We start from the raw sequence: 12764 nt of genomic DNA, 5'->3' as shown, positions 1-12764 counted from the left end.
AAGGATCTTGCCATCGCCATTTTTGTGTTTGTGGAAACATGGCTTAACAGCAGCATTCCACACACAGCCAGGTATTGTAGCTTTTACATTTTTTCCCCTGGTTTTTCCTCATTTAAAAAATGTGTTTTATATTTATGTGGGTTATCTTTTTCTGAGGCGGCACGGTGGTTGACTGGTTGGAGCGTCAGCCTCACAGTTGTGAGGACCGGGGTTCAATCCCCGGTCCCGCCTGTGTGGAGTTTGCATGTTCTCCCCGTGCCTGCGTGGGTTTTCTCCGGGTATTCCGGTTTCCTCCCACATCCCAAAAACATGCATGAATTGGAGACTCTAAATTGCCCGTAGGTGTGACTGTGAGTGCGAATGGTTATTTGTTTGTATGTGCCCTGCAATTGGCTGGCAACCAGTTCAGGGTGTACACCGCCTCCTGCCCGATGATAGCTGGGATAGGCTCCAGCACGCCAGCGACCCTAGTGAGGAGAAGCGGCTCAGAAAATGGATGGATGGATCTTTTTCTGATATTTACATTTGTTTGATGATCTTTAATGTTAAAGTGGGGAAACTGCAAAAAAAAAAAAAAAAAAAAAAAAAAACATTTGCGAAGGGGGTTAATACTTTCTCACGGCATTATATATTGTTTATCTTCAATTGGCTGGCAACCAGTTCAAGGTGTACCCTGCGTCTCCCCCAAAGTCAGTTGGGATAGGCTCCAGCAAACCCGCGACCTTCATGAGGATATATAGTACAGAGAATGGATGGATGGAGGGTTGCTGCAGGAGCCTCAACAGCAAAACCATTTGCATAATCTAGTCATGTAACCCTATTCTGGCCGATGTTAGAGGATTTATTAAAAAGGAAAAACTGAAATATCACACACCCATAAGTATTCAGACCCTTTGCTGTGACACTCATATATTTAACTCAGGTGCTGTCCATTTCTTCTGATCATCCTTGAGATGGTTCTACACCTTCAATGCAGTCCAGCTGTGTTTGATTATACCGATCGGACTTGATTAGTCAAGCCACACATCTGTCAAGCCACACATCTATAAGACCTTACAGCTCACAGTGCTTGTCAAAGCAAATGAGAATCATGATGTCAAAGGAACTGCCTGAAGAGCTCAGACAGAATTGTGGCAAGGCACAGATCTGGCCATGGTTACAAAAACAATTTCTGCTGCACTTACGGTTCCTAAGAGCACAGTGTCCTCCATAAGCCTTAAATGGAAGACGTTTGGGACGACCGGAACCCTTCCAAGAGTTGGCCGTCTGGCCAAACTGAGCAATTGGGGGAGAAGAGCCTTGGTGAGAGAGGTAAAGAAGAACCCAAAGATCACTGTGGCTGCGCTCCAGAGATGCAGTCAGGAGATGTGAGAAACTTCTAGAAAGTCAACCATCACTGCAGCCCTCCACCAGTTGGGGCTTTATGGCCGAGTGGCCCGACGGAAATCTCTCCTCAGTACAAGACACATAAAAGCCCGCATGGCTCCAAGATGGTGAGAAATAAGATTCTCTGGTCTGATGAGACCGAGCTATAACTGTTTGGCCTTAATTCTAAGCGGTATGTGTGGAGAAAACCAGGCACTGCTCATCAGCTGTCTAATACAGTCCCAACAGGGAAGCATGGTGGTGGCAGCATTATGCTGTGGGTATGTTTTTCAGCTGCAGGGACAGGACGACTGTTGCAATCGAAGGAAAGATGAATGTGAAAGTACAGCGATATCCTGGATGAAAACCTTCTGGACCTCAGACTCGGTCGAAGGTTCACCTTCCACCAAGACAATGACCCAAAGCACACAGCTAAAAAAAAAAAAAAACGAAGGAGTGGCTTCAGAACAACTCTGACTGTTCTTGAATGGCCCAGCTGGAGCCCTGACTTAAACCCAATCGAGCATCTATGGAGAGAGCTGAAAATGGCTGTCCACCGACATTCACCATCCAACCTGACAGAACTGGAGAGGATCTGCAAGGAGTAATGGCAGAGGATCCCCAAATCCAGGTGTGAAAAACCTGTTGCATCATTCCTAAAAAAAGACTCATGGCTGTTTTAGCTCGAAGGGCTTCGACTAAATACTGAGCAAAGGGTCTGAATACTTATGGCTGTGTGATACTTCAGTTTTCTTTTTTAATAAATGTGCAAAAAAAGTCCATTCGGAGAGCTGGGACCAAAGTGACAAAGAGTAATATAACAAAGAGTGACAATTTTAAGGCTGTCTGAATACTTCCCAGATTTCATCTTGAACATTTTTGTGCCAAGGAAATTCACCTTCCATACAATTATATGAGAATGAAATCTATCTGCTTATCCGAGGTCGGGTCACGGGGGCAGCAGCTTAAGCAGGGAAGCCCAGACTTTCCTCTCCACAGCATCTTCGTCCAGCTCTTCCGGGGGGATCACAAGGCGTTCCCAGGTCAGCCGAGAGACGTAGAAATGAATCTAAAGAATTAAATAAAAGAAGAAGAGCAAGGTGAACTATGTTCAGTGTTTTGGAATCAGCTCACCTCGAGTCTCTCTTGCTCCCGTTTACCCCACAATGTGGCGAGCGGTGCATTCATAGCCCTTGGAAATTAACACCGCTCTGCGCAACAGAACACTTCTTGCTCTCACGAACACCCCCCCCCCCCCCCCCCCCGTGCAGAATTTTATGTAATCTGATTACAGTATGAAAAATTACTACATGAAAAATTGGTGCAGCATTGATTTTAATTTAAAAAAAGAAACCTCACCAATGTTTGCTATTATATATTATGAGCATTTGACACTACTTAACATTGCTGGGTAGTTTTTAACTTAACGGTACATGCAGCTGCCCTAAATTTGTATAATACCACATATAATAGCAAATATTGTTTAGATTTGCCCCCCCCCCCCCGATCTGAGAAATCATACGTAGCACTTAACCTTATGTTTTTTTTTTTTTCATCAGAGTCAATATTCATTCATTCATCTTCCGTTCCCTTATCACAAGGGTCGCGGGCGTGCTGGAGCCTATCCCAGCTATCTTCGGGCGAGAGGCAGGATACACCCTGAACTGGTCACCAGCCTATCGCAGGGCACATATAAACAAACAACCATTCGCACTCTCATTCACACCTACAGGCAATTTAGGGTCTCCAATTAATGCATGTTTTTGGGATGTGGGAGGAAACCGGAGTGCCGGGAGAAAACCCACGCAGGCACGGGGAGAACATGCAAACTCCACACAGGCGGGGCCAGGGATTGAACCCCGGTCCTCAGAACTGTGAGACAGACGCTCTAACCAGTCCTCCACCGTGCCGCCCAGAGTGAATATTATAGACAAAAATTTTCAAATTCAGATAATGCCCAAAAAAACTAACTAAAACTAGAATAAATGTAATCTTTGTAAAATTAACAATAATTGAGGCAGATTCAGCCACAAGAAATGGTCTTAAATTGACCTTTTTATTTTACACTCGTGAAACAGCACGAGGGTCACCAGACAGAGATTGAACAGCCATGTTTTTGCATATACAAAGTGGAATTCTTGTAGGCTGAAATGTGGACATTTTTAGGCAGACACAGATAATAGCGCATGACATTCAGTAACTGTTCTGTAGTCTGTAAGGTAACCATGAATCGAATGTGAGGCCATGGGTGTTCTGCCTTTTCTGACTGCAAGTTGCACTGTGTTGTTTCCGCCATGCTTAATTCATACAGTAAATGAGTCACTGGGGCTGCAGACTTGGTGTGTGGTCATGTGACTGCCTGGCTCCGTTTGATTGGTGAAATGGAGTCAAACGTCACTAGTGGTTACGTTGGATTGGTGAAACAGAGTCATGTGACAGCGCTCGAGGCAGAAGTCTCTCTGACAAACCGAAAACAAATAGATTGCGCGAGCAATAGAATTGATAGATAAAAATAAAAGCAGTGAGCAAAATGTTGCCCAGTGTAACAAAGTAAAAGTAGTGTTTCGTCTTAACAAAAATACTCATGTCAAAGTAAAAAGTATGTTGCATTCAAACTACTCTGACAAGTACAATTTATGCAAAAAGTTATTTAATTGTAGTTCAGTCAATGCAACGCGTTATTACCCAACTCTGATACACACACATACTGTACAATACGATCACTGTACCTGTAATGGTGGCTTGTGTCGTGATAATAATTGCACAATGACCCCCACAAAGGAGCCCGATGAACTATGCTAAATATGTTTTATGGTGAGTGAGCCTATAGAACATGCACACAGTTCTACAAGTGTGAATGATGCTGCTCCTCCTCTGTCTGTCTCACTCACAGACACACCCAGGCAACACTGGCGCCAACCAGCAAATCCCCTCCCCCCACATCCCCCCATCATCACCCACCAAGTGACCTCTAATTATGTCATGCGAAAAAGCCGTGTCCCATTGAAAAGCTCTCTTAATCAAACCCAATTAATTCCGCTATTTTCCCTTATTATCCTTTGCGAGCAACGCGTCTCCCCAATAAGACTGTTAACTCCAGCCGCGGCCTGTTCAGATCTGCCCGGGCAGCGGAGTGAAATAATGGACCGCACAATTAATCAATTAGTAATTGGGGACCCTGTTGTTCTTAAGGGACACAAGGACTGTTGTGCATTGTGGGGATGCGTTCGTGGCTGTCCTATTTACACTTTAGTCAACAAACTTACAGACTAATTGCCGTCAACTTTACATTAAGATTGGAAATGAAAATGGAATCAATATGGTAAACTGGAACCAAGTTATGTCATTTAGCTGACACGATTTATGTAAAGCAAACTTCCTGTCAGCAGGTTCAGTTCACGTCATTATATTCAATGTTGAAACAGGCGCCCCTCAATAAACAAAAAGTTGACTTTTTTTTTGCTTAATACAATTGCATGGTGTTATTAAGTTGATCCAACAATACCATTTGAATTCCTCCTTGAGGGGTTAATATTAGTGTAATAAATACCCCAAAATGTTTTTTGTGTATTTATCAAACAAAATGGGTATAATGGGTCAATGTAAAAATATGTAATATGATATAAGTAATGTCAACTTATTTTTTTTTAAATTGGGAATTCGGCGCAGAGGGATTTTTACATTTTTGTCAGGAATTGTTAGTACATTTAACAGAATAGAAAATCTCAACTCTTAAGCAGTATTTGAGGTGAGCACTTTTGCTAGTACTCCTGCTTTTATATATAAGGACTTAAAACTCATTCACTGCCAGCCTTCCCAGTTAACATGGATATTTGACTTCTAAAGCCGTCAATGGCAGTGAATGTGTTTAATTAATTATATCTTTACATTTTACATAGAGGGGTTGCATAAAAAACATAATCATATTCAGTTTTGATTGGCACAGTCAGAGGATATTAACGTAACAATACACTTATTATTGTGGGTGTATTACATTTTATTCAGTTGGAATCTTAACAAATAACACATTCAATATGATTTCCAACATTTGTGATGCAAGGTTGATGAGCTTGGTGAGATTCACATGAACTTGATGCAATTAATTAGGTGTAATATACGTAAGATCAGTATCAAAACGTCTGCCCGAACAAGGTAATAATGCTCAGTTTTTGTTGAGACTATTAGAGGTATGAATTTATCAATATGTTTATCATAGTGACTGTTGTCTGTACATCATACTGATAGTGAAAAAAAACTACAACTGCAGTAATAAACTGAGTTAAAGTCAATATCGCTCTGACAGTGTGTATCAAAACAAATCATTATTATCTTTTGAAAGGCAGAACTGGTTATACAACTCTTATATTGAAGGTCATTAGTTGTACCAAATTGTCCAGTGAGTGTATGTGTGACATATGGTGGCCGATAACCTCGCTGACCTTATGTTGTTTCATGCACGTGCTTCGTCAAGGTCAAAAGAAATCTCCTTGCCCGAGTCTTAGCTGTTGTGACAGAAGTCTCCACACATCATCTGTGCCATTGTGTACGCTCCCAAAAGCGACTTTGTGTTGAAAAGGTCATTTGTTAATGGCCACAGTGCGTGGAAAAGACGCAACAAGCTGACAAATTGATTTTCCCATCAGTGCCATTGTGCAGAAGAAGGCCAAGAATATCCTCATAATTGTCTATATTAAATTATGAACTACAGAGCTTTTCAAAATGTATTAAAACCTTTCTGATGTTCATAAATTGATGGTTAATCCTTAATCAATTTTTCAGAGAAAAGGGACAATGTATTTTATTTGCTGCATTGCAGATACTTGTTTTTGCAGCTGCGTGTCTTGCACCCTCTAACTTCTGTATGAATTGGGAGTCAATATCCCCATAAGGTGTCTTTGAGACTCCCCCATTTCATTAAAAAAAAAAAAAAAAGCTGCGATTTTCCATTGATCTTTATATTGCTGTCAGTAATGCATACTGGTCAGGGTCCCACACTTTTTAAATGACTGAATTAACTGCAAGCAGACAATGTATATACAAAAAGCAAATGTGATGCTTATGTGAGCTTGCTGACAGGGTGGAGATTTTTGGCAAATTTTAGCATTTTATAAGTACATGGTGGATCTTTACTTAGCACTTCATTCTGTTAGCAAGCTAACTGTGTACTGTTTAACAAATATATATCTAATTTTTGAAAGGTTTTTATATCAATTGATATTTCACTATGAGAGAGTGGACATGTTCAGCTTGACAACATCCAACTACCCACATCATGAAAATTAAGAACTATATAACTGTAGCTATATATTCTGCATTGTTTCAAATGCTGGTCGTAATGTCATCATGGGGACTGATAATGACAGCGTGGACAGAAATTTCAGGGACACGTGCAAAATGTTCAATATGCATGATCAAAATGTGCGGCACGGTGGACGACTGGTTAGAGCGTCAGCCTCACAGTTCTGAGGACCGGGATTCAATCCCCGCCTGTGTGGAGTTTGCATGTTATCCCCGTGCCTGCATGTTTTTTCTCCGGTTTCCTCCCACATCCCAAAAACATGCATGGTAGGTTAATTGACAACTCTAAATTGCCCGTAGGTGTGAACGTGAGTGCGAATGGTTGTTTGTTTGTTTGTTTGTGCCCTGCGATTGGCTGGCAACCAGTTGAGGGTGTACCCCGCCTCCTGCCCGATGATAGCTGGGATAGGCTCCAGCACGCCCGCGACCCGAGTGAGGAGAAGCGGCTCAGAAAATGGATGGATGGATGGATGATCAAAATGATTCGTTCTATCAATTAACATGTTGTGTACTATAAAACCAGGTTAAATAAATTATACAGAATCGCTTAAAGGACTTGTCTAATGCTGTGAACATTGGCACTTATTCCATAGATCTGGACTTAAAAACAATGTCTTCAGAAACTTCCATCCATCCATTTTCAACACCACTTATCCTGGTTAGGGTCACAGAGCACTGGAGCCTATCCCAGCTGACTTCAGGCAAATGGCGGACTAAACCCTGAACTGATTGTCAGTCAGTCGCAGGGCACATATAGACACGGACAACCATTCACACTCACATTCATACCATCACTGAGTGGGAACTGAACCCACGCTGTCCGCACCAAAGTCAGGCGAGTGTACCACTACACCATCAGTGACTGCCTTCAGAAACCTTTCCCTCCAAAATAGACTCAATAGTAATTTTAGATGACCATTGATTTTCAGCCAGATTTTGGCCTGCCCACATTTTGGTCGAAACCTGCGTGAGCCTGCTGACGTTAGCAATGGAAGACAAGCACATTTCCTTAATAAACTAGTACGTGTTCTGTGGCGTAATTGTCGCTTATATTGAAAGTCTGTCTGTTTTTTTTAGACAATGACGAGGGAAATAGTGAGGTTAGATACATTTGAGTAGGCTTGTTTTGTTAAACTCGATCGCTATAACACTTTGTTACAGAAGGAAGGCAGCACATGAGGCACGGGATGCAGATTCATTTCCGCCTATACATATGGGGTTAGTCAGCTCGTTGTATTGATTGCATTGCTCGTTTGAAAAAGAGTTTAGGAAGATGATGTAAGGTAGGCGTTTGCTTTTGTGAAGTTAACGGCTTTATGTACGGTGGTGGCGTTGTGTGATCGCAGCTGACTTTGATGGGCATGGCTGGCTGGTGCTGTGTTCCTAACATTTTAATCAATGACACAGTAGTAACTTTTTTTTTTTTTTTTTTTAGCCTATCAAATTAGCAATTGAATATAATCTTTGAGTGATGCTGTGTTGATGCGAGTGTGCAATGGTTATTGATAGCAGTAAGGTAAAATATCAACTTGAACAAAGCAGTGTTTAGGAACTCATGCAAGATATTTTATTTTTGTGTTTTACTTCCTGGAATGTTGTCATTTTGGAGGTAGGGGGATTCTGCCTGACAGCTACGATATATAAAATATGAGTAAATACTGGCACTTTAGAGTCTAGTGCGTTACTTTAGTTACACCGGCTACGTAGCGAATTTGGTCCCCAGTTCCGTCGCTGACGTCACACCAAAACATGGCGGCATATCGATTTTGGCAATGAAAAAGGGGCGTTCCTAGGTGAATTAGTCATTTACCGATTGCTCCAAGTCAAATTGATATTATTGGAAATGACAACCTTTTCATTTTCTTGAGCAAAAAAATACGTAAAGGGAACTTGTTAGAGAAATATAGGCCATCTGGATGCAGTCATGTAGTATACACACTGTGGTTAACAGAACAGTGTGTGAGACATTCCTAAATCACATAGTATAAAATGAAAGAAACACACTTTAAAAGACTTACCAATTGTGGTGGTACAGTATATGTGCAAATGTTTGGCCACTTAGAAAATGTTTCATTATCCTGCTATGTTTTCATGATGACTGAGTGATTCTGATGATGACACCAAAGGCACTTCATAGGGATATTGACCTGTGCAAGTGCATGTTTCTGCGGGAACCTGTGCGAATAAGGTGGAAACACTGACAGTTCTCTGGACTGTTTCAAGCTGTGTCCCATAAAAAACACACACACATTTATGGCATGTACGCTTTGACAGTTTCAAGATTCCCACCATTTTAAGCATTTTCCTTGATTTAACACACAATGGGTACTTCTAAAATCCATTTTAGTGGACATGGATCAAATTGGACCCAGAACAACCTCATTGAACACAAACTTTGAATGTACAACAAACATATGTACAAAAGAATGACGTTTTTAATATTTGCATTTTTGTGTGTTTTGGGTAGGAATTACATTTAGTGTATTTTTATTACTGTCAAATTTGATCTGAACAATGTGTAAGGGTTAAATCTGATCTAATGAAGCTTTTTAGTGTTGATCTTTTCCCATGCTTTCCTTTGTGCCACTAACTGCGGCTCAACGCATGCCTACCCCAGCCCCTGCCTGGGACCACGACCGCGGCAGGGCCCAACTGAGCAGTGCCAAGTTGTCCGGCTAGTCGGTACCCGCTCAGGTCTGGCCCTGCCCGGCTCAGTTTGGCTGGGTACTAATCCCCGGGGCTGTCAAAGAACCCCGCGCTGAACTCATCCTGCAACACAGGAAAACGCTCTAATTGGGGGATTTTCTCCATCATTAATTCCAATGAGCAGCCCCCCCCCCCCCAACACCACCTTCCTCTCGATGCCTCCTCCCTCTTTCTCCCACACTTTTCTCCTGCCTAATCTCCTATTTCATGTTTCCATTTTTCATTATTTCCACTCCGACATCCTCACATTGTCTGCCCTTCTTGTCTCCAACTCTCATTGCTCTTCATCATCCATGCAGCAAATGTTTGTCCCTCTTATTGGTGTGTCTGAAAAATGCCCATTCTGTGATCACAGACCCATTTGACCTACAAATTTGTACTCATCAAGTATTTGCATTATCTAGAGTCATTTTGTATTCATTGAGCTGTTGCTTTCTTGAAATTAGTTCATTATCTCATTAAATTGGTGGATTATTTATTGTAAATAATACAATAAAAATATTAGTACATTATTTTCATTTATTGTACAGTTGGATAATGAAGTACAATAAAAATAAACACAGTAACAGATAAATTACTATTTTATTGATTAAAACAATGTATAATTTTAATCTACAGTACAGTATATGTAACTATATAACAATTATGTAAAAATACAAGTATTTATTATTTTAAATAAAGTATTTTAGATAGACATTTTAACGTTTTTTTTTACCTCATCTATGAATGATGAGGCCCATCTGTCCATTTAAAAAACAAACATGAACAACGTGAACTAATATTAACAACTAAACGGCTTTTCTTTGCGGTTTCCTTGTTTTCTGTTGACCCTGAACTTGGTTCCCGGACCCGGCCACTCACTTCACTCGCTAAACTGCTCGATACAAATGATTCGATTGGCTGATTAGTGTCATGTGGGAGTCATTACGATGCACATGGTCTGTTTATTTCTTGTGTACATTTAATTCATTAATAATCAGGAAGATGCGCAGAATGAAATGAGATTACCGTAAAGCATAAAGGAACGTTAGTTCAATTACAAGCATTTGTCACAATAGCCTAATAATAGATCTGGGCCCGTATAGAAAAGTGTTACTGTACTAGTAGCATTAAATTCATATTTCTTAGACATCTTCAGCTGGAGATCCAACGAAACTACATTTACATATGTACTGCACTCAAAATACCATATGAAGTAATTATAAAGCACACAACAATCGTGACTTTACTACAACAAGTAACAATCAAAAAGGGCTTTTACTCGCAACATTAAACCTGATCTGGTTTAATGATCCTAACCTTGAGTTTGGAAAACACTGTTATAGGATACCGACAGCATGCTAACAAGCCATCGGCCTCCCTAACTTAGCCTCTATCATTAGATCTCGTTCTAATACATTTCCATTCATTTTCTATCGAAAAAGAGTTTTCTATGGTGTTCATGCTTGTTTGTCTATAACTGCCCAGCGATTGACAGGTGACCAGTTCAGGGTGTGCCCTGCCTCTCGCCCCCAAATCAGCTGCGATAGGCTGCAGAACACCCGCGAACCTAGTGAGGATGATCAAATAATATCGATACCAAGACAGGATCGGTATCGGATCGATACTAGCGTGAAACTATCGATACAGTAGTTTCAGTTTCGCTCGTTTGCATTGCTTCGCTTTCATCAAACAGGCGACGCCAGACTCGTCACATGACCTAGCAGCGCAAAAGAAACGAGCAAGCATGCTGCCGGCTCGGCTACGCCAGCCCCCCAGCAATTATTTGTTGGGGTGAAACTGTCCATTTGTTACCATAGCCAACTCAAAAAGCATAAATTATGTTAAGATGTAATACATTAATCCCATTGATTCTTATTTAAATGAATACATTTACTGGAAAAAAAAATAATCCAGACATGACAATGAAGGGGGAAAATGCATTTTGTCATTGTTCTATTGTTTCTCAAATTTTATATTTACCAATAAACTAATTCTGTCCCGGGTTTCAACAATTTAATAGTAAGAAAAGAAAACTTCACAAAAACACTTAAAGGTTATGAAAAATTAATCAATATTGCACCTACTTTATTTATTAAAAAGTATCGGTATTGGTATCGGCGATCCTGGCACTGTATTTACTTGGTATCAGATCGATACCAAACTATGCAGTATCACACACCACTGATGGATGGATAGTATAAACGTGTTAGGGACCATGGTTATATTTAGTATCGTAGCAATGGGATGGGGCTGTTTCTTGAAGCGATCAGATTTAAAATTTCCCTCACACGGCCAACTAACTGGTGTTCCCCCTTCCTCTGATTGGTTGGTGAGAGCAAGCCAAGTTTGACTTGCAAAACAAGTGTATCGATTTGCAAACAAACATTTAAAATCTGCATCTCTGGTGAGTATGATGTAGTTTATTTATTTAAATTGTTTAATTTTGTCATGTTATGAGAGAACTATTCATTTACTTAAGTTCTGAGGACCGGGGTTCAAATCCCGACCCCGCCTGTGTGGAGTTGGCATGTTCTCCTCTTGCCTGCGTGGGTTTTCTCCGGGTACTCCGGTTTCCAGATCCGAAAAACATGCATGATAGGTCAGAAAATGGATAGTATTGATGGCTTCTTTAATTGCCACATGATAGTGGTGTTATTAAGAGGTGGATTAAGTCACCCGCCGAAAGCCAGGTCCCAAATGCACATTGACACTGAATGGTGTTAGTCTAGATAAAATGGCAGCAATTCCCTTTTGGAGGTAAAACAATCTAATTCATTACACAACATCTGTCAATGTTGTAGTTTACGGGAAAAAATCAGCACTTGGGGAAAATGCCTTTACTGCACATCAGTTGGGATATTTTGGGGAGCTGGCGCAGCTAATGAAAGCTACAACACCCCCTGAAGTGTGATACAGCAGCTGATATCTTTGGTTAAGAGAAACATGTAAACAGTGCCCTTTTACTTACTTTTATCCACGCGCCCGTGTGCATATGGCCGTCCCATCTGTCCAAGAAAGTGATGCAGCGGCCCCTCCGTCAACATGATGTTTTGCAGCGGCTCAGCCTGCAGGCTCGCTGCCTCCTTGCCCGCCCGCTCGCTCGCTTGGGGGCAATTAGAGAGCCGGGCCCTGCGGTCAGAGGCCCCCCTGGGAAGCCCTGATTGATTGGAGTCTCATCTTCCTAACGGGCTGGCATCCTGCCAGCCAACTATGGAAGATTGGGGAGGGGTGGAAAAAAAGAAGAGAGAGAGGGGAGACACACACAGAGGGAGTTGGAGCACAAGTGACAAGCACAAGGAAAAAGAAAGAAAAATGTCTCTGCGCATGTATGTCAGATGATAACGATTATTCTCTTGTAATCTTGGATTGCGCTTTAGACTTACTGGGCTAAAAGGGAGAAAAACTGTGGGAAT

This window comes from Phyllopteryx taeniolatus, chromosome 7, assembly GCF_024500385.1.
Source record: "Phyllopteryx taeniolatus isolate TA_2022b chromosome 7, UOR_Ptae_1.2, whole genome shotgun sequence".
In the NCBI taxonomy this organism is placed as follows: domain Eukaryota; kingdom Metazoa; phylum Chordata; class Actinopteri; order Syngnathiformes; family Syngnathidae; genus Phyllopteryx; species Phyllopteryx taeniolatus.
Note: the sequence above shows the minus strand (reverse complement) of the source record.